This window comes from Mustela putorius, unplaced genomic scaffold, assembly GCF_011764305.1.
Source record: "Mustela putorius furo isolate JIRA1106 unplaced genomic scaffold, ASM1176430v1.1 tig00000139_pilon_pilon_pilon, whole genome shotgun sequence".
Taxonomy (NCBI): Eukaryota; Metazoa; Chordata; class Mammalia; order Carnivora; family Mustelidae; genus Mustela; species Mustela putorius.
In genome coordinates this window covers 7,412,845-7,430,633 of record NW_025421293.1, presented here as the reverse complement: position 1 = coordinate 7,430,633, position 17,789 = coordinate 7,412,845, and the positions used below count along the sequence as shown (strand labels likewise).

The 17,789-nt window shown below is 56.8% G+C and overlaps 1 protein-coding gene across 3 annotated transcripts in view; it reads right to left on the bottom strand.

Moving 5' to 3' along the window:
• MYL10 (myosin light chain 10) overlaps window positions 1–17,789 on the bottom strand; it is an 81,448-nt gene that overhangs the window by 46,286 nt on the left and 17,373 nt on the right. Inside the window, exons 1-2 of one of the 3 annotated variants that reach the window (XM_045075017.1) lie at window positions 16,822–17,306; window positions 15,583–15,725 (exon numbers count right to left, since the gene is read on the bottom strand). The exons of 1 other annotated variant lie outside the window; for it this stretch is intronic. The gene's annotated coding sequence lies outside the window, so the exon portion shown is untranslated. Of the gene's footprint in view, window positions 1–15,582; window positions 17,307–17,789 lie in introns of those variants that run through there. One more of the 3 variants, XM_045075018.1, reaches the window with a different exon arrangement.

Below are 17,789 nucleotides of genomic sequence, written 5' to 3'. Positions count from 1 at the left end.
GCCGGGCGGCCACAGAGCCCACCGGGTCCCGAGTTGCTGGTGGCCGTTCTGAACGTGCGGGGTGTGCACGCACGTGTGTGTGCACAGAAACATGTGCCTCTGCGCTCACACCAGGCATGGACAAGTGCGCGCGCGCGCGCACACACACACGCACATGCACACTTGGGACGCCACAACGACACTCTGGCCTGGGCTACGCAGTAGATCATTCAGTAGTAAGCTCTGCAAACCAATCCTGGGGAAAGTCCAACTAGAGTACCTCATTCCTAAGACGTTCCTCTTTTTCCCAGCATCTTAAAGCTTCTGGGGAGCAGAGGAGGGACCGGTGGGGTGCTCATGTAAGCCCTGTGAGCTTTCGGTGGAAACTCCCAGCCCAGCATCCCATGGGTAGAGGCCCAGATGGCCTTCATCTCGTTGGGACCCCACTCTACGTCCGAGACTCCTCACATGGTCCCTGCCCTAATGATAAGTAGTAGCACCCACTTCAGGCATGGCCTTACAGTCAAAAGACCCACTTACACACTGTGTGACTTTGAGCAAGACACCCTCTCTGAGCCCCAATTTTTTCCAGAAAATACCTTCATCATCTGGTCGCACAGTAATATGAATGTACCCCGTAGCCCTAAACTATACACTTCCAATGTTAAGATGGTAAATTTTATGTTATGAGTATTTTAACCCAATTTTTTAAATTAAAAAAATGAAGAAGAAATAAAGGTTTCAGCATTTCCCCTTCTTCTTTCCTCCTTGCCACACTGGCTGGGGGTGTAGAAATGATGGCAGGAGCTGCGGCAGCCTTTTTGGACTCGAAGATGGAAGTCACCTTTGAGCAAGGCAGTCCAGTGGGATGAAAGGACATTCCCATGACACTGAGGAGCTTCCCGATAAGCCCTGGACTGCTTGTGTGCAAGAAGTAAACGTCTGTGTTGTTTTTAAATATATATATGCTCACACTATTTGGAGGGGTTGATTGGGACAAGGAAGAGAGATATTTCCTAGGACTCCTCACCTAGTCATCCCCAGCAAGGGAAGGATCATGGCCCAGGGTTCTGGGCTCCTGCCCAACTCACCTGCCAACTTCCGTGCTACCTCAGGTAGATCAATTTCTTCCCTAAGCTTCAATCTCCCTACCTGTCTTTTGACAGTAATACTACTGGGCTCAGTTTTCCAAATCTGGTTAATGGGAGGCCCCAGCAGGAAACTCACTTGACCAAGGACTGGGAGCAGCAAGATTGGGGTCCAAGGGGGTCTGATGGAGAGCCAGAGCAGAGCAGGTGGAAGGAAGCCCCAGCACCCAGCACTCGTTCCTCTCTCTAAACCCATCTTACTGGAGAGGAAACTGAGAAACAGCACGGAGGTCTGAGAGGCTGGCCAGAGCCCAGGGGCAGCCCAGAGGAACAGGAGGCCCAGGACAGGAGCTGCAGTCCCACAGGCCAAGCCCCCACCCCAAAGATACTGGTGGTCAGAGTTTTCTGGAGTTGGTGCCCTCCTCCCGGATAAGAAAGCAGAAGCAAAGTCCTCGCCTCTCCGACCAGTTCAGGCCTCCATGTGGCCTCTGGTAGGCCTGCCCTGTGGGTCTCCCTGGGGCCCTGGGGGAGGAGCTAGTCAGTCTCTTAGGGGAAGACATCAAGGATCCTAGGAGCCAGTCCCAGCCCTTGGGGTGCAAAAGGAGGAGGAAGTTAGAGCGGGAATTGCTGGGAAGCCGGATGGCTCGGGGAAAAAAAAAATTTGCTGATTTCCAGGAGGGCCTCTTGCCTCCCTGGGGGAAACTGGGAGCTGTAACCAGAGCAAAGGACAGAGACTCCTGTCCCTGGATAGGCTCCAAGAAAGTCTCTCCCTGTAGGCTGACACATCATGGCGGTGGGAGAACACGGCTCAGAGGGGGCAAAACCCCACTTCCAGAATCCGGCCAAAACCAAGAGCCAAACGCTCAAGCACGAAATGGTTGTCCACACATGGCAGTGGCCGGGTGCCTGGGCAGCAGACGCCAGCTGGGGGCACACCCAGGCCCCACCATGCTCTTGATATCGGTTGGCCCTCCAGCTTTAGGAATCTACCTGGCCCTGGGGTGGTCAAGCCAGCTCGAATCCTCCCTCTGTCGCTTAGAAGCAGGGGGACCTTGGGCAAGGATTTTTCCTCCCCAAGGTTCAGTCCCTGCTTCTGTGAGGAGATACTCACACCGGGGGCTCAGCCAGTGGGAGCCCCTCCCCCTCCGCCGTGGACATCCGTGGCCTGATCGCTCCTGGGAAGGGCATCGCGTACAAAAGGACAAACGATGCTGGACACTTTCGTGGCCACCAGCCTCCTGTTTCCTCCGCCTCTCCTGTTTCACATGCTGACATGTCCCCTCCTCTCCAGCAAACAGAGACTCCCAGAGTGGAGTGGCTCTCAGGGAGCAACGGGTCTCCAGGCCTCCTCCTTCGGGGTGTGGAGCGTCAGGTTCTGGACTCTTCCAGGCCCCAGACACAGCAGAAGAAACACCCTCGTCCTCGTGCCCCTGGCTTTTTAAGGCACACACCACGCAGCTGCTGTATGGCTTCAGATTTTCTGCCTGAAGACCCTTACCCAGGGCTCTCAGACTGAGGTGGAAACTGGGGAGCCCCGGGGTCCAGCTTTAAGGAGGGATTTCCCTCAGCGGCCACAAGCTGAGTCATGAGGACAGTGGAACTGTGGGCTGGGGCGGGGATGGGGACAGAAGAGGCCCCACCTGGGAGCAGGTTGCTGGGGACAAAGGGGGGCTCGAGCTGCCCCAGGAAAGCGTGCAGTGGACGAAGGGCAGGCTCCTTCCCATACACACTGGCACAGTCGCACACTCGCACAGGCGCACAGATGCCACCACCATGCTAATGCCCCTAACATCACAGCGCAGGTGTGCACGGCCTTGCCTCCCACGGAGGTTCCAGGAGTAATGGGTTCCCGCGCAATCCTAGGTCCGTGTCCACCTAGGAGGTGTCCACACCACAGACACCTCCGGTGTTTCTTCCTGCCTGCCTTACGGGCTTCTACCTTCTCTTGCTTCCTCCCTGGGCAGAGCTAGAGGCAAACAGCAGGGACCAGTGTCAAGGTCAAAGCCGGCTTCGCTCCAGCCTCTGCCTCCACCCCTTCCGCCCCTTAAGTGTCACCGCCGGCTCCTCTGGGCGGGGGTGGGGGTGGGGGTGGGGGGGGTGTCTCCTCCCTTCTCTCCCTTGGGGACGCAGAGGCCAGAGGAGGAACCCGAGGAACTTGGGACCCAACTTGCTGGCAGGGACGAGGTCGCGCCGCCGCTTCCCCCGAGAGCCGCTAGGTGGCACCGCGCTAACGAAGATAGGGATGGACGGGCCGGCGCTGGGTGGAGGTGAGGGCCGGACAGCCCAGGCGCCCAGCCCATCCCTCCCAGGCAGAGGCTCACACCCGCTCCCCGTGTCCCCAGACCTCCGCCCATGCTCCCTGCCAGCCCCAGGCTCGGGCTAGGGCTCAGGACACAGCCCCTGGGCTCCCTCCACCCCGGCGCCCCCTCTTGGCCCCTGGGCAGCTCCTTCCGCCCTCCCCTGGCACAGACCCCACAACACCATCCTGCTCCCGGGGCCCAGCGCAGAGGTGGATACATTGAGAGCCTGGTGAGGGAGACGAGCCCGAGAGCCTGGTCGGGGCTTCCTCTCTCTGAGCCTCCGTTACCTTATCTATAAAATGGGATTGATTGCTCCCTGTCCGCAGACTAGATGAGGTCAGAGTGAACAACTCAGTCACAGACTCTGCGCTCGGCAAGGAACGGTGCCTCAGTTTCCCCTTCACGTCCCCCTGGGATCACCTCGCCGTTGCCTCTGGCCCCTCCGTTGTCAAGTGTCTGTGTCCCTGGGCAACCTCACAGCAGCACGCGCTACAGCTCAGAGCGTCCAACGGAGGACCACCAGCCTCCACCCCTGCAACCCCAAAACAGGAAGACCATGCCCCCTTCCTCGGCAGAATCGGCCCAATCCCTACCCCTTGTTAGCTCGATTCCTGTGAGGAAGACAGGACGCCAACAACACACGTGGACCCCGCTCTAGGCCAGGCTCCGAGTAAGGGGCTTCTTTTCCTGTATGCTCCCGAAGATTCTGCGGGGTTTCCAGACAACAAGGCAGCGTGGTCTCATAGAGCCCGAGGTCACACATGGGGTCAATGGCAGCCAAGGTTGCCATGCTCCCGGGGGGGGGGGGAGGGAGTGGACCCTCGCTGTCTGGGATGAGCCCCTCTTTCCCTGCACGAGAATAACCCCCCAGGCATGGGTGACTGGGCCACTCTCGGACTTTGTGACTCTGTGCTCCACCCCGGTCCCTCTGAGGCCAGCCTTTGCAGGAGCTGATCGTCCTGCCAGGAAAAACGTCTCTCTGGGGGTGCCTGGATGGCTCAGTGCGTGGAAGCCTCTGCCTTCAGCTCGGGTCACGATCCCAGGTCCTGGGATCGAGCCCCGCGTTGGGCTCTCTGCTCAGCGGGGAGCCTGCTTCCTCCCCTCTCCTCTCTCTCTCTGCCTGCTTGTGATCTCTCTCTGTCAAATAAATAAATAAAATTTAAAAAAAAATGTTTTTCTGGGCATTGTCCCTGAGGGCCCAGCAGCATCACCTCCTGCAGGAAGCCTTCCATGATTCTTCCACCAGCGGAGGATTCAGTGGGCCCTCCAGGGCAGGACATCCTTACCTGAGCCCCTCACTTGGCCTGTGGTTCAGACAAAAGTGGACTCAGCCAGCTGTGAAGGACCAGGGCACTGGCAGGATGCTGTACGAGAGGGAACCCCCACTTCGTGCTGAACCCAGTTTACAGAGAAGCTTTTAGAAGGGCAGTTGGGGGATGGCAGGGCCTGAACATGTCCCTCCAGCATCCCCAGTGCGGGGCTGGGGGGCGCTGAGAAGTGATTAGGTGCAGGAAAGGGCATGACGGTGGGGCCCCCACAGTGGAATCAGTGTCCTTAGGAGAAGAGGAAGAAAGACCGAGCATGTTCTCTGCTATGCGAAGACCCAGCTGGGAAGGGGCCGCCCACAAGCCCAGATCAGCCTCCAGAACCATGAGAAAGAGACTGCCTGGTGTTTAAGCTGCTTGGTCTGTACTGTCGGGTCCAGCGGGCTGAGCTAGGACAGGGGAGAGGATAAGACCAGACCGCAGAGGGGGCAGGCGACCAGCAGGGTCATAGGGTCACAGGGCAAACCAGAACAGTGACGAGACCCGAGCCAAGGTCTGTGGAGACACGCAGTGAGAGGAAACGTATGTGAGAGAGACGACCAAGAGGACCCCGAATTTGAGACACACGCATGCTCGCTCAAGGGGCCGGGCACGGTGACAGCAGCTGGAGGGAGTGACTCACAGCCAGCGATGTCCCACACTGGGCCCTGAGCTTTGTCACCCACCACGTGACATCTGTCATCGCCTGTGTGGCCAGATCTGCCTCCAGTCCCCAGGACTAATGTCCCGGGTCATCTAAGGGTATGCTGGGCGGGCTCAGGCCAGGCCAGCCCTGGCAGCCCCCAGGACCCCAGAAGCCCACCGGCACCCATCCTCTCTCTCTCTCTCGGGATCTCAGGCTGAGTCACTGGGCACCATGGACCATTCTGGAAAATGCCCCCAAGATGGCCTCCTGGAGCTGGGCGTGGTGGTGTTAGAAGTCTGGGCTCTGGCCCTGCTCTGCCCCTGCCCCTGGGTAGCTTTGGTCTCTTCTCTGGGCTTCATCAATACAAACATGGGCTCTGAGAAGCTGTGTGCCCGGGGCTGCCCGTACCTCTCTAGAGGGACTGTGAGCATCTCAACCTTGGCAGGAGACTGTCCACCATGACGAGCAGCAAACACTGCTGCTTCCTCCTTCCTTTCTTCCCTTTTTCTCTGTCTCTGTCTCTTTTTAGAGACAGCTGTCCACCAGAATCTAGCCTCAGCGGCCGGGGGACAGCGTGGGGACAGGACAGTGCAGGAAGCAAGTGGGACCTCCCAGCAGCAGACCTGCCCTGTTCCCCTGCCCTGGTGACCGTGGGCCCCCCGGGCCATGCAGAGGAAGGCCACGACCTCTGTTCTTCCACACGCTTGCTTCCTTCCTTCCCCTACACGAGCACCCAAATCTGTGCTGACTCTCCCCTAGCACCCCGCCCGTCCTCCCTGGCAGGTGCTTCCAGCGAATGTGGCCTCAGAGTGTCCCTGCAGGAGCCAATATTTTAAAAGTCACCTCTGGGCCCTCTGCGGACCATCGATAATGGGATGGGCTGGTTTCTGAGGGTCCACGCAGGGAGACACGGTGGCAAACCCAAGCCACAGAGAATCTGTTCACACCATCCCGGTAATGGCAGAACTGTGACCCACCAGCGAGGTCGGGAAGGCAGGGCCCCTCCCGAATTCATTCAGCACGAGCACGGAGCTGGCCTAATTGGGACAGGGGCTCAGCTAAAGGTGCCCTTCGAACACTCTAGGAAAAACAAAAAAGGTCTCGTGCAAGCTGTACCCAGCATCACAACAGAGATGCTTAATCTACTAAAGGAAGGTGATCCCCTTCAAGCATGTTCACTGCGTGCCTTTCAGATGCACCAAAACCCATCCCCTGATCAGGGCTGGCCCTGTTGCTAGAGGCTGACCCCCTCCTTAGCCCTATGCAGAAGCCCAAATTGGTGCCCACGTTGAGCACTAATAAAACTCCCTTTTGAAAATAGCCAGCCAGCCAGCCAGCTTTCCTCTTTCATTTAGTAAATATTGCTAAATGAGAAATGGGACCACAGCCTGCTGAGTCCACACACTCAGACACTGTCCGGGCCCCGCTGCCCACTTTGTGGGGTCTGACTACAGAGGTCCTGGGAGGGGCAGGGCTGGGCCCCGGGTGCTGAGGCTGACTTCCCGCCAGAGCCTTGTGGTAGCTCAGTCACCATGTGCTTGGCGAATGCTGACCTGTCCTGCGCACCCCAAGCAAGTGTCTGGCAGGGCGGCCTCAGGGGGCAAGCCAGTAATCGCCCGCCCTGAACCAGATCAGTGGCTTTCCCTGAGGCTCCAGCAGCCAAACCGGCTTCACCAGTGAAGTCACACACGGAACCCCAGGACGCAAAGTGGAGGCGCACAGGGCGGTTCTGGCTGACGCGCGTCCCGCCGGCTCCTGGGCCCTCCCTGGACCTCCCGGCTCGGCTGGCTGTGGTTTCCACGGACGCTTGCTTCTCCCTGCACCTGCAAACCCGGCTTTAGAGGTCACTCCAGCCTGGGGAGTGTTAAAAAAAAAAAAAAAAAGAAAAAAAGAAAAAAAACCCAGAGGTTACAGAAATAATCCTAAAACATTGCTCCCTGGGCTCTAGCCTGTTCCCTCTGTGGATGCTCTGGCTTCCTAGAGCCTCCGGATGAAAGAATCTTCTCGTTTCCCACCTGCTGGGAGCCCTCTTCCCTCTACTGCTACAGGTCGCTGTGGGGATGACATTTCTGGGGAAAGCCTTTGCCAGATGGGTGCCTGGAATGCTGAGGCCTACAGAAGAGCCCACTGTCCCTGCCTGCACTTGGGACAGACCAGGCCAGGGAGCCACATTCCGTGACCACACGACTGACAATACACCGTTCAGTCATCCAACAATACCTACGTGCCAGGCCCTGTGCTGGGCACCAGGGACACAGTGTGGCCCGGACAGACAAAGCTGCTGCCCTCACGGAATGTGGCATAGGTACTGGAGAGGACACAGGGAGTTCTAGCCTGGAGCCATATGAGCACTTATGAGAGCAGAAGCGGGGGAGCTTCAGGGCACATGGCAGGAGCCTGACTCAATCTGCCAATCAGGGAAGGCTTCCTAGAGGAAGTAACCTCTGAACTGATAACCTGAAACTGATAGCCAGAAAGAGAAGATGCAGGTGAAACGCACTTTGCCAACAGGAACAGCATGTGCAAAGGCCCAGGGGCAGGTGAGAGTTGGAGAAACCGTGGGAGGAGCATGGGAGCTGGAGTCTGGTGTGTCTTGGAGTGAGAGTGCCAATCAAGGACCACGGCGGGAAGCCTAGAGAGGGGCCGGCAGAACATGGGCAGAGACGCTGGGGAGGGTGGCAGCCAGCTTTCATAGGGAGCTAACATTTTCAGTGAAGGCTGCACTGTGCGGAGCTCAAGACAGAGTGGCTGAGGGGGAAGACAGTGGCTGCCCTGAGCCAGGTATGCCTTGAGGAAGGATAAAGAGTCACCCTTTGTGTTTTGGTGCCTCAGAGCCCTTGGGAGTCAGTTCTAAGTCTGTGCCACCCTTCCTTCCCCCACGGCCCTCGCTTGAGTCTTGGGCACTCCCGGGCTGGGCTTCCAGGCACCGCCGAACAACAGTCCCCGCCCACTTGCCCATAAACAAGGTCACTGCCTTGATTTCCCTCACTGCCCTGTGCATCAGACCCAGGGCCTGGGCCCTCCCAGCATGCCTTCTCCTGGGCTGCCTATGTGCCCCTGTGATGCGAAAGTGTGCAGAACGCGGCCCTCCACCTGCCCTGGTGCTGGCCTACAGGGATGGGCAGAAGACCTTGCTCCAGGCCTCAGTCCCTGCGAAGAATGTCTGTGTTCCTGTAGCTGCCTGGGTCCCTGGGCCACCGTGGATGTGATGGCTGATCAGTTTCCCTCTTTGCTTGGCCTACTAGGACCTTAGGGGTCCAGTCGTCAAGGCCAGCAAATAGCTCTCAGGCCGTGTAATAATCAGAGTGCCATTATCGATTATTTATTGACTGATCATTGGTCATGTTTTGAGCCTATCACTGTGTTGCCTGCGTCCCAGGGTTCTTATCCCGTCCTTGGAACAACCTGAGGTTCCGTATTGCCCCATTTTAGAGATGAGGGAAGGAAGGTCAGAGGTTATGGCCCCGAGATTCCAACCAGACCTGCCACCTGCTTCCTCCCCCTCTGGGGGACCCTGTCCCTGCCCCTTTGGGTTCATTTTCTTTTTAGTTTTCATCCTCTTGCCTGCTCCCCTGCATGCCTTGTGAAATTCCTTTCCAGACCAGGTTGATACACCTAACCGAACAACCAAATGTGAAATGAAAATGACCTCCCCACCCCCATCCCCAGCACTGAGACACTGTCCTCCACCCAAGATGGGGTTCTGAAGACCCGGATGGCTTTAGACTTTATTCCCAGGGAAGCTCAGCGCAGCTTCTATTAAAAAACAAAAGAAAACAAAACAAAAAAAAACCACGTGCCCCACACGGGGCAAGGCTTCAACCAAGCTGGAGTCTGGCCACCCGCCGCCATTCATTCATTTGCTCGCTCGTTCATTCGTGCGGGGCACACGCGCACAGCTGGTCCAAGTCTCCATCAGGACCCCCAGTCTGGCTCACCCATGAGGGCAGGTGGGTCTTAGAGGCTGGGGGTTGGGGCCAGTGGGGTGGGGAAAACAGAGCAGGGCCTGGAGGGGGAGTTGCCCTGCGCCTCCATGGCTAGGATCTGTCCCTGGGCTGCACCCAGCGGCCGATGCCTGCCCCCCGGGTCAGGTCCCAGCATCGCTACCCATACCCGGGGCAGGAGCTCCCTCACCTGCTCGGACAGACCCAGGCCTTCCTGCAGACAGAGCACCAGCCTCCTAAGCCCCACACCGAGGCTCCCTAAGGAGGACTGGCCACCCAGGCAGGCACCGAGCCCCTTCCTCTCCAAGCTGCCCCAGGCCCACCCAGACCTGGGCTCAAGGCACCTGCATCTGGGAGAGGATTTGAGGAGCCTCTGATTCCTCCCTCAGCCTGGCTGCCCCTCCCCGGGATGAGAGGCAGTAGCGGAAGAGAAGCTTCCGTTCCTCCTTTGTGCTGACAGACCGGCAGACGGACTGGCTTTTCGGCACTGCGGGACCCCCAGGCCTGGCCAAGGTTTTGACATGACAGGGTGGCGGGTTCCCACCATGGTGATGAGGTCGGGGAGCGGTCTCCAGGGGGGCAGCACAGAGGCAGGGCGAGCGGTTCACCTGTCCCCCTGCCCCCGGGGGCCACCCAGCCAGCCCCCCACGGGGCTCGTGAACTCTCCGTGGCTCCTGGAGAGCCCCTGCCCTCATCTTCCTGGAGGGCGCCTCGCGGGCCGAGAGGTGGGGAAACAGCGCTGCATTATTGTGCACTTTTTCTTAAGTCTGTGATAAGCTCCTTCTATTAGACTATAGATCTCGTCACATAAAATAGATTTGTGGACTCACAGCCAGGGAGAGCCACGTTCCTGAGCCGTGGAAATGGCTCATTTTTCCCCTCTTCCTTCAGTAACTGATGGTCATGAATTTTTCACCCAAATGTCGCCACTAAAGATGTCACCAGCCTCCCTCCCCTGGAGGTTTTATGATCTGGCTCTAATGGGATAGAGGTGGGGGGCTGTGGGCAGAAGGGGCCTGAGTCCAGGGCCCGGAAAGGGACAGAGTGTAGGGGAACAGGGCCAAGGGCCGGAGGCTGGCGACAGAGCCCAGCTCACTGAGCGGCGGCTGTGTGGCGGAGCCACTATCTTGTCTCAAGTTCAAGCCAGGGGAGGGAGGTGGCAGATGGGTTGGGATTCAGAGAGGCTGAGGAAATTGCCGAAGGTCACAAAGCTTGGGAAAGCCCCAGAACCACAGGCAGACCCAGCTCCAGAGGCCGGGCTGTTAATGGCTGTGTTTGATTCACCGTGTCTGTCACAGACTCGGGCCCCGAGGCAGGGGTCCCCTGCAGCATTCTGGCTAAGGACCTTGGCGGAAGGAGCAGCAGGGCTGAGCGACAAGGCAGACACTTGCGTCCCCGCCTGGATGGAGGCGTGAACTCTTTTGCAAGGGTCACAGTCAAAGTCACATCATAGAGAGAAATAGCCTTTTCTCCTGCAGGGCTCATGGTCTGAGAAATTGAGCTGCTCTTGGAGAAACAAGGTGTGTTTCCCTCTTGGGTGACATCCACAGCTGTTGTGGGAGAAGAGAGAGATTTGGGGCCGGGAAGCCCCCACCATCTCCCTCTTGTAGGTGGGGGCACAGGCAGAGCTCCCCACACCAGTGCCCACAGACCAGGAGGGATGGGGCGACAGCCCTCTAGAGAGGGCTGGGCTGCTGGATTGAGAGAGAGGAGTCTGGGAAGCAGGAGGAGGAGGGAGCTGAGTGTGGGGAGTAAGAATGTTCTAGGGCTACAGCCCCCCAGAAGTCAAGGTCAGTGGGGTCAGCCTCCCCTTCGATGGTGCAGGGGAATAAAGGGGTCCGTTAAGGGTCCACTCCCTAGTCCTCCTTCTCTGAGCCACAGGATCAGAGTTCAATGACAGTGGGACCTTTGTCACAGCCCAGTGTCTGTCTGAACTCCAGAGACTGCTTCCCAGTGGGACAGACACGGGTAAGGGGTTTTACCTGGGGGAGCAGACGGCGGGGGGCCTCACAGAGAAAGAGCTGGTTCCCTTGCCCCCCGTGTCTAAGCGGGTCCTTGCCATCACTGGCCACGCTGAGCCAGGAGTGCCCTCAGACTGGCCGTGAGCACACGATGTGTCAGGCATCATGGGAGTACCTGGGTTCCCGGTCCCCAGCTCCGCTGTCCCCCACCCCAGCTCTGCGCTGGCAGGAACGGAGCGGGCCCTGTGTGCCCGGAGGTGGGGCGCTGCCAAAGCCTGGGGTCAAGGAAAGAAGTCTCCTGCTCTTTTTCTTCTTTTTTTTTGTAAGAGCTCAAGTCTGTTTTTTGGGTGTGTGTACATGTCTGTTGATTTCTTCTCTTTCTCGTGGTTTATTTTATTTTTATCATTTGGTGAAATTGATTATTTTCTTATTAAAGTAGAATTGACAGGCAATGTTGTATTAGAAAGGAAATAAGTCTTCAAAGCAACCACCAGAGACTTTTCAGTATGGAAAGGGTCAAAAGCTTGTGTCTTTTTAGAGCCTCCCGGCCCGGGGATCCTCTGGCTCTTGCTTTCACCCTACCAGTGACGGGGAACTCACCACCTCCTAAGCTCAGTCCACCTGCTTATAGCTCTGACTGGAGAGTGACATGGAATGGGCCAGCCCTCCTCCCCGGCTTCCTCACTGAGCCATTCTTCTGGGGACTCTTGGGAACCCTGTGGGGACCTGAAGACAACGCCACATGCCAGAGTCAGCTTCCTGGTTCCCAGAGCACCCTCCTTCCCACGGTCTACTCAACACAGCAGCCTTTGAAAGCAGGAAGAAGCCCAGGCCTGGTGTCCCATCTTTCAGGAGAGGGTGTTGAGTCACACAGGGAGCAATAGAAGACGCGTCTAGAAGAGCAGGACTCTGTCCCCTGCACTGGGGTTCTGTGCCCCGATCCTTGCCCGCTTCCTCTGGCTCCAGCCTCAAGGCCCCGGCTCAGAACTGGCTCTGGCCGGTCTCTGGCCCTGCTGTGGGGCCTGCCCCGCCCTGCTCTGAGCCCTCGGTCCCACTCTGCCAGGACCCAGGGCACTGGCTGGTGAACCAGTGTCACCCGAGGAGACCCCGTGGTGGGGATCCTTGCCAAAACCTCTCCATAGGTTACCCAGCCTGGGAAGCAGGGGGCCCTGGTTCTCGCCTTGTCTCTCCCCACCCCACCTCAGCGTCCTCTGCTGGAAGATGAAGGAAGGGGCTTTTTCTCCAACAAGATGAGACCTCCCCCCATCCTTGTGGCTCAGCGCTTGTCCATGAAAGTGCGGGGTTGGGGACGTGCCAGCTGGGCCTATGGGAACCTAGACAGGCCTGGTGAGCCATAGCGACGTGTCCAGGAAGACATGATGGCGGCCCTTCAGCTCTCCTGGACAAGGGTCCAAGACAAGTGGGGGTCTGGGCCCTCAGCCCTCAGCCACCTCTCCCAAGGATGAGGAGGGCCGGCAGGGAGCCTGCCTGGAGGCCGCAGGAGGCAGCGGCAAGGCTGAGGGTCGGGGGCGATGGGAAGAGCCGAGAAATCCAGCACCGAGCCTCTGGAAGGAACTAGAAAATGCCCACGGACTGAATAACACTTCGCAAGAACCAAAGACTTTGCACGTGGCGCTCGGGCTGCAGCCAGATTATTGCCCTATAAATGAGTAAGGAACATGTTGACTGATTCATGACCAGGAGGACTTGAGCCTGAGACGAGTAAACAGGTGATCATAGATTATAGCGCTAATGGGCGCTGCGAGAGGAGGGCACACAGGTGCAGGCTGAGCAAGCTGCTAACTCTGCCCGGGGGCGAGGAGATAGCCAGGAAGACTTCCTGGAAGAGGTGACAGCTCAGCTTATAGCTATTAGCGGCGCTTAGACCGCAGTTCTCCTAATGGCGGAGAGTGGCTGACACCCTGAGCCAGATCAGGGGTGTGTAGCAGAAAGTGGGTCTGTTGAAGAGAGAAGAGGGTTGAGGGCAAACTCAGAATCACTTCGAAGCTTTCAAGGTTTATCTTGAAAATACATGCAAATTTCGCATTCTGCTCCACAGTGTAGCCTTAGTGTTAAAAGAAAAACACATGTTCAAATCACCACATTCACAAGGAGATAGGTCAAAGGCACAGAAAGAAAGACTAGAAATACACCCTCCCCTGCCGAAACACTGGAAGTTCGTGAAGGATGAGCGTAACTTTCAGGGAAGTAGAGGCAGGAGTTTCAGTAAATGGTGTTGGCCCAACTGGGACCCATCGAACTGGACCTATGCCTCACCAGAACACCACCAGGACAACCACCAAAGGGATCCAAGATTTAGAAGTAGAAATTAAATCCCTAAGGGGCGCCTGCATGGCTCAGTGGGTTAAGTGTCTGACTTTAGCTCAGGTCATGATCCCAGGGTCCTGGGATCGAGCCCCCCATGGGGCTCCCTGCTCAGGGGGGACCCTGCTTGTCCCTCTGCCTACTCTGCCTGTCGCTCTCCCTGCTCGTGCTCTCTTTCTCAAATTTAAAAAAAAAAAAATCTTCAAAAATAAAAAGAAATTGAAACCCTAAGACAATCCGGCCGACTCCCTCTATAAACCGCGGCATGCGGAAACGCTTCCAACAGTGACTTGAAACGGAAAAGCCAGAAAATGTGATAAATTACATCAATAATAATAGGAAAAGAATTACAAGCAGCCCTTCAACCCAGGAGAAGATAGTCCACCTCATTCCTGTGAAGAGAGATGTAAAGGAAGACTAACAAAGATACCATTTCTCACCGATCAGATAGGCAAAAATCCAAAAGTCTGACAACACAGCCGCTCGGGAAGGCTGTCGTGTTGGGAAACAGACACTCTCCCACGTCGCTGATGGGAATGCAAAATGATACCACCGCGACGAAAGATGATTTCGGCGTTCTTATCACAGTTACAGACGCGTGGACCCTGGTGACCCGACAATCCCGCTGCTGGGAAGTTACAGACACACGGGGGACACGTGAGAAAGGGAGCACGTGCAGGCGCACTGGCCCCAGCTGTGTGTGATGGCGAAAATCTGGCGACAACCAAGGGTCCGTGTGAGAGGGGCAGGGAATCGGAGCATGTTGGACCACACGGAGCACGGGGATGAGGAGGACGGGGAGGAAGGCGGGGGAGGAGGCTCTCCGTATGTCGAAGTCTCCCGTATATGTTATTAAGCACAAGGAGGCGATCAGGACATAGGCGTGCAAATACGTACCACGTTATGCATTTAGGTAAAGAAATACTGGAAGGACCCACAAGAAGCTCAAGGTTTCTCTAGGAGGCAGGAGGTTGGGAGGCGGGAACTTGGATGGAAATGGGACTTGCTTCTCCAGGGATCAATGACTTGCCAGATAAGTAAACGTTGATGCTAATCAGGTGTTTGTCTGGCGGGCTGTTAATCCCTAGATACCAAGCCCCAGAGCCACAGGACTCTGTCCCCCTCCATTTGGGGGGAAAGGGCTGTAGGCAGTGGGAGCCACCGCAGGTTCTAGGCAAGGACGTGTTTGTGATTCAGAAAGCCCACAACCATGTGACCCGGGCTGGGGGTCAACAGACCTATCTGTAGGGCTAGGGAACTCGTGGCCAGAGCCCTGGGGACAGCTCTAGATCAAGAAGGGACCTCTTCGGTGCACGAACCCACAGAACCCCACAGGCCCGATGTCCCTGAAATTCGCTTCGCCCTGGCTCCAGCCTTCTGTGCGGGCTGCTTCCTGCTAAGGAGGAGGATTCTCTGATTCGGAGAGAGAGGCCACCTCAGTGAGCTCAAGTAAGCCCTCGGGAGCCAGTTTCTGAGCCAAGGGCCCATCAGCTGACATGCTGGTTGGTGGCCAAGGCTCTGGTGCTCAGTGGGGACCTGGAGGGTGTCCCTTTCCTCCCTTTCAAAATGGCTTCCCTCAGGCACAGACAAGGCTTAGAAGGGGAAGAAGGGATTCCTAGATGCCTCTCCACACCCCACTTCCTTCAGGAAGCCTTCCTGGATTCGTCGAGATGGTGGGACACCCCTTCAGACATCCTCTGTTGGACCGCAACCTGTCCAGGGCTGGGACCCTTGATCCTGATGGACCCTGGGAGGGAATCAGGCCTGGCATGTTGGGGTCCTGACCCGCAGCACTCAGCCCCTCATGGTCGGGCCCCAGCATGGGTGCGGCTCTGTCCAGAAGGAGCACGCCAGCAGGAGCAGTCTGTAAACTTTAAAAGGCTGTGCCTCACCAGTGTCTCCCTGGGGGAGGGAGGCAAGGGGGCGGGTGGGGGCGGTGGGGGCGTCTCCCTGTGCTCTCCCACCACAGGCCTGGGCTTTACTGCCCCACTAAATGCCGTGTTTGCTCGCACCCCACCCGGCGGCTTGTACGCACCTGTACACGGAAGGCTGTAATTTCTCTCTGCATGATTCACAGGTAGGATCACACCCAAGTTACCGGCACTCCGCTCCTTCGGGCGGGCTGGCCAGCCAGTTGCCTTTGTCTTCCAATTATGCTGTGTTTTATTGCTCTTTTAACTGTAACAGAAACACCCAAAGAGGCAGGGTCTGGAGGGCAATAAATGACATAGGGATATAGGGAACGGCCACGCAAAACCACTGGATTGGGGACCCAAAGGAAGCTCTCTGTCTGGACACGGGGGTATAAGGAAGCTGTGTTGGGCAGTGGCTTGTGCCTGCGTTCAAATCTCGGCTCTGGTGCCAACGAGCTGTGTGACCCCGGACAAGTAACTCCACCTCTCTGAGCCTGCATTTCCTTTCCTACAGAATGATGCTGCTGGGAGTGGGGTGGATAGCTGAGCCGACAGGAGACATTCCATCCATGCTGAGTCTTCCCAAGGCCCTCCTCCAGTTCAGGTTTACAGGCAGACTTCCTCTCCCTCCAATTTCCTGTCCATTTCTACAGTCCTTGGCACACTGCCGTGTACGCCATAGGTAAATAGGACTGTAGAATGAGAAATGGCTTCAGAGTCCATTTTACATCCATTCCATAAATGTTAACTGAATACCTTGATGTGCCGGGCGCTGGGGATCCCCAGACCCAATCCCTGCCCTTGAGGGGCTCATGGTCCAACCAGAGAGAGGAGACCCAGAGCGGTAACTGGGGAGAAAAGGCAGGCAACGAATGCCACTATCAAGGGAAGCCCAAGGGACACCGTCGCTCCTAAGCAGGTCCCAGACAGGTGTGAGGGTTCAGAAGGCATCCCTAGTGTGAGGCATGCCGGACTCCGCGCCCTGGAGAAGAGTCGGAGTGTACTAGGGAAGGAGTGGAGTGTCTCAGGCAGGAGAGCATGTGCAAAGGTCCTGGGGCAAAACACTGCTGGAGCCTGAAAGGAAGGACAGGAAGAGACAAGACCCGAGGAAGCACCCGAGGTGACATCCAAAAGGGCCTTTTCACCGAGGCTAAGGAGTTTGATGTTTGAGCTCAAACTAGAGAGGAACCCTGCAAAGGATTCCAAGTATTCTGGTGCTCTAGAGTCAAGGGCAAAGACTAATGGGAATTACAAGGCCAAGGGTGGAGACAGGCAGTTCAGAGCCCACGGAAGTGATCCAGGCAAAAAGACAGACGGGCTTTGAATCTGGGGTAATTTTGATGCCCTCCTCAGCCACTTACCAGCCGTGAGAGCTCGGGTGAGTGATTCACAGACTCCTGACCACGGCTCCCTGTTCCTAAATCTTAGTGGTGACGTCTAGTCCCCAAGGTGGCAAGATTTCACGGGGAGGAAGAGGGACTCATCCACACAGAGAAAAACAAGAGCATGGGGACAAAAGACAGCTCTTCTGCGCACTAGAATGCCAACTGTTACTGCAGAAGGAAAGAAGGAAACAGAAATTCGGCCCTCGAGCAAACAACTGGGTGATTACTGTTGCCAGGGATGCTGAAATTAATGGACAACAGTTTGAAGGGAAACAGGAGTTGCCTCTTGTTGAAAGATCACTCCCCAGATACTTACTTGCTAGTGACGGGAGAAGGACAGTAACTCTACAAGGAGACACAGGGTCCACACAAGGCAGACAAGCGATCGAGGCTAACATAACAAGACATTGAGCCACGATGCATTGAGGACAGCCCACCGTTCCCAAGGCACTGTCGCTAAAATGCACAACTGCACCCCAATTACGAGAAAACTCAAGACCGACCCACACTGAGGGAGATTCAAAAAAACACCTGAACGGGGGGCGCCTGGGTGGCTCAGTGGGTTAAAGCCTCTGCTTTCGGCTCAGGTCATGATCCCAGGGTCCTGGGATCGAGCCCCACATCGGGCTCTCTGCTCCTCAGAGAGCCTGCTTCCTCCTCTCTCTCTGTCTGCATCTCTGCCTGCTTGTGATCTCTGTCTGTCAAATAAATAAACCTTTAAAAAAAAAAAAAAAACCACCTGAACGGGACTCTTCCAAAGTGTCAAGGTTATAAAAGTGACAGACAGACCAAGGACCTGCTTGTGAGTGGAAGAGAAATGAAAGTTGAAGCCAAAGTGGGGTCCCGGCTAGGGTCCTGGGCCCACAGTGGGGACGGTAGGGGACCATCAAATGACATTGGAGCAAGATCGGCCGTTGACTGCCTTAGGATTGTGCCAATGTTAA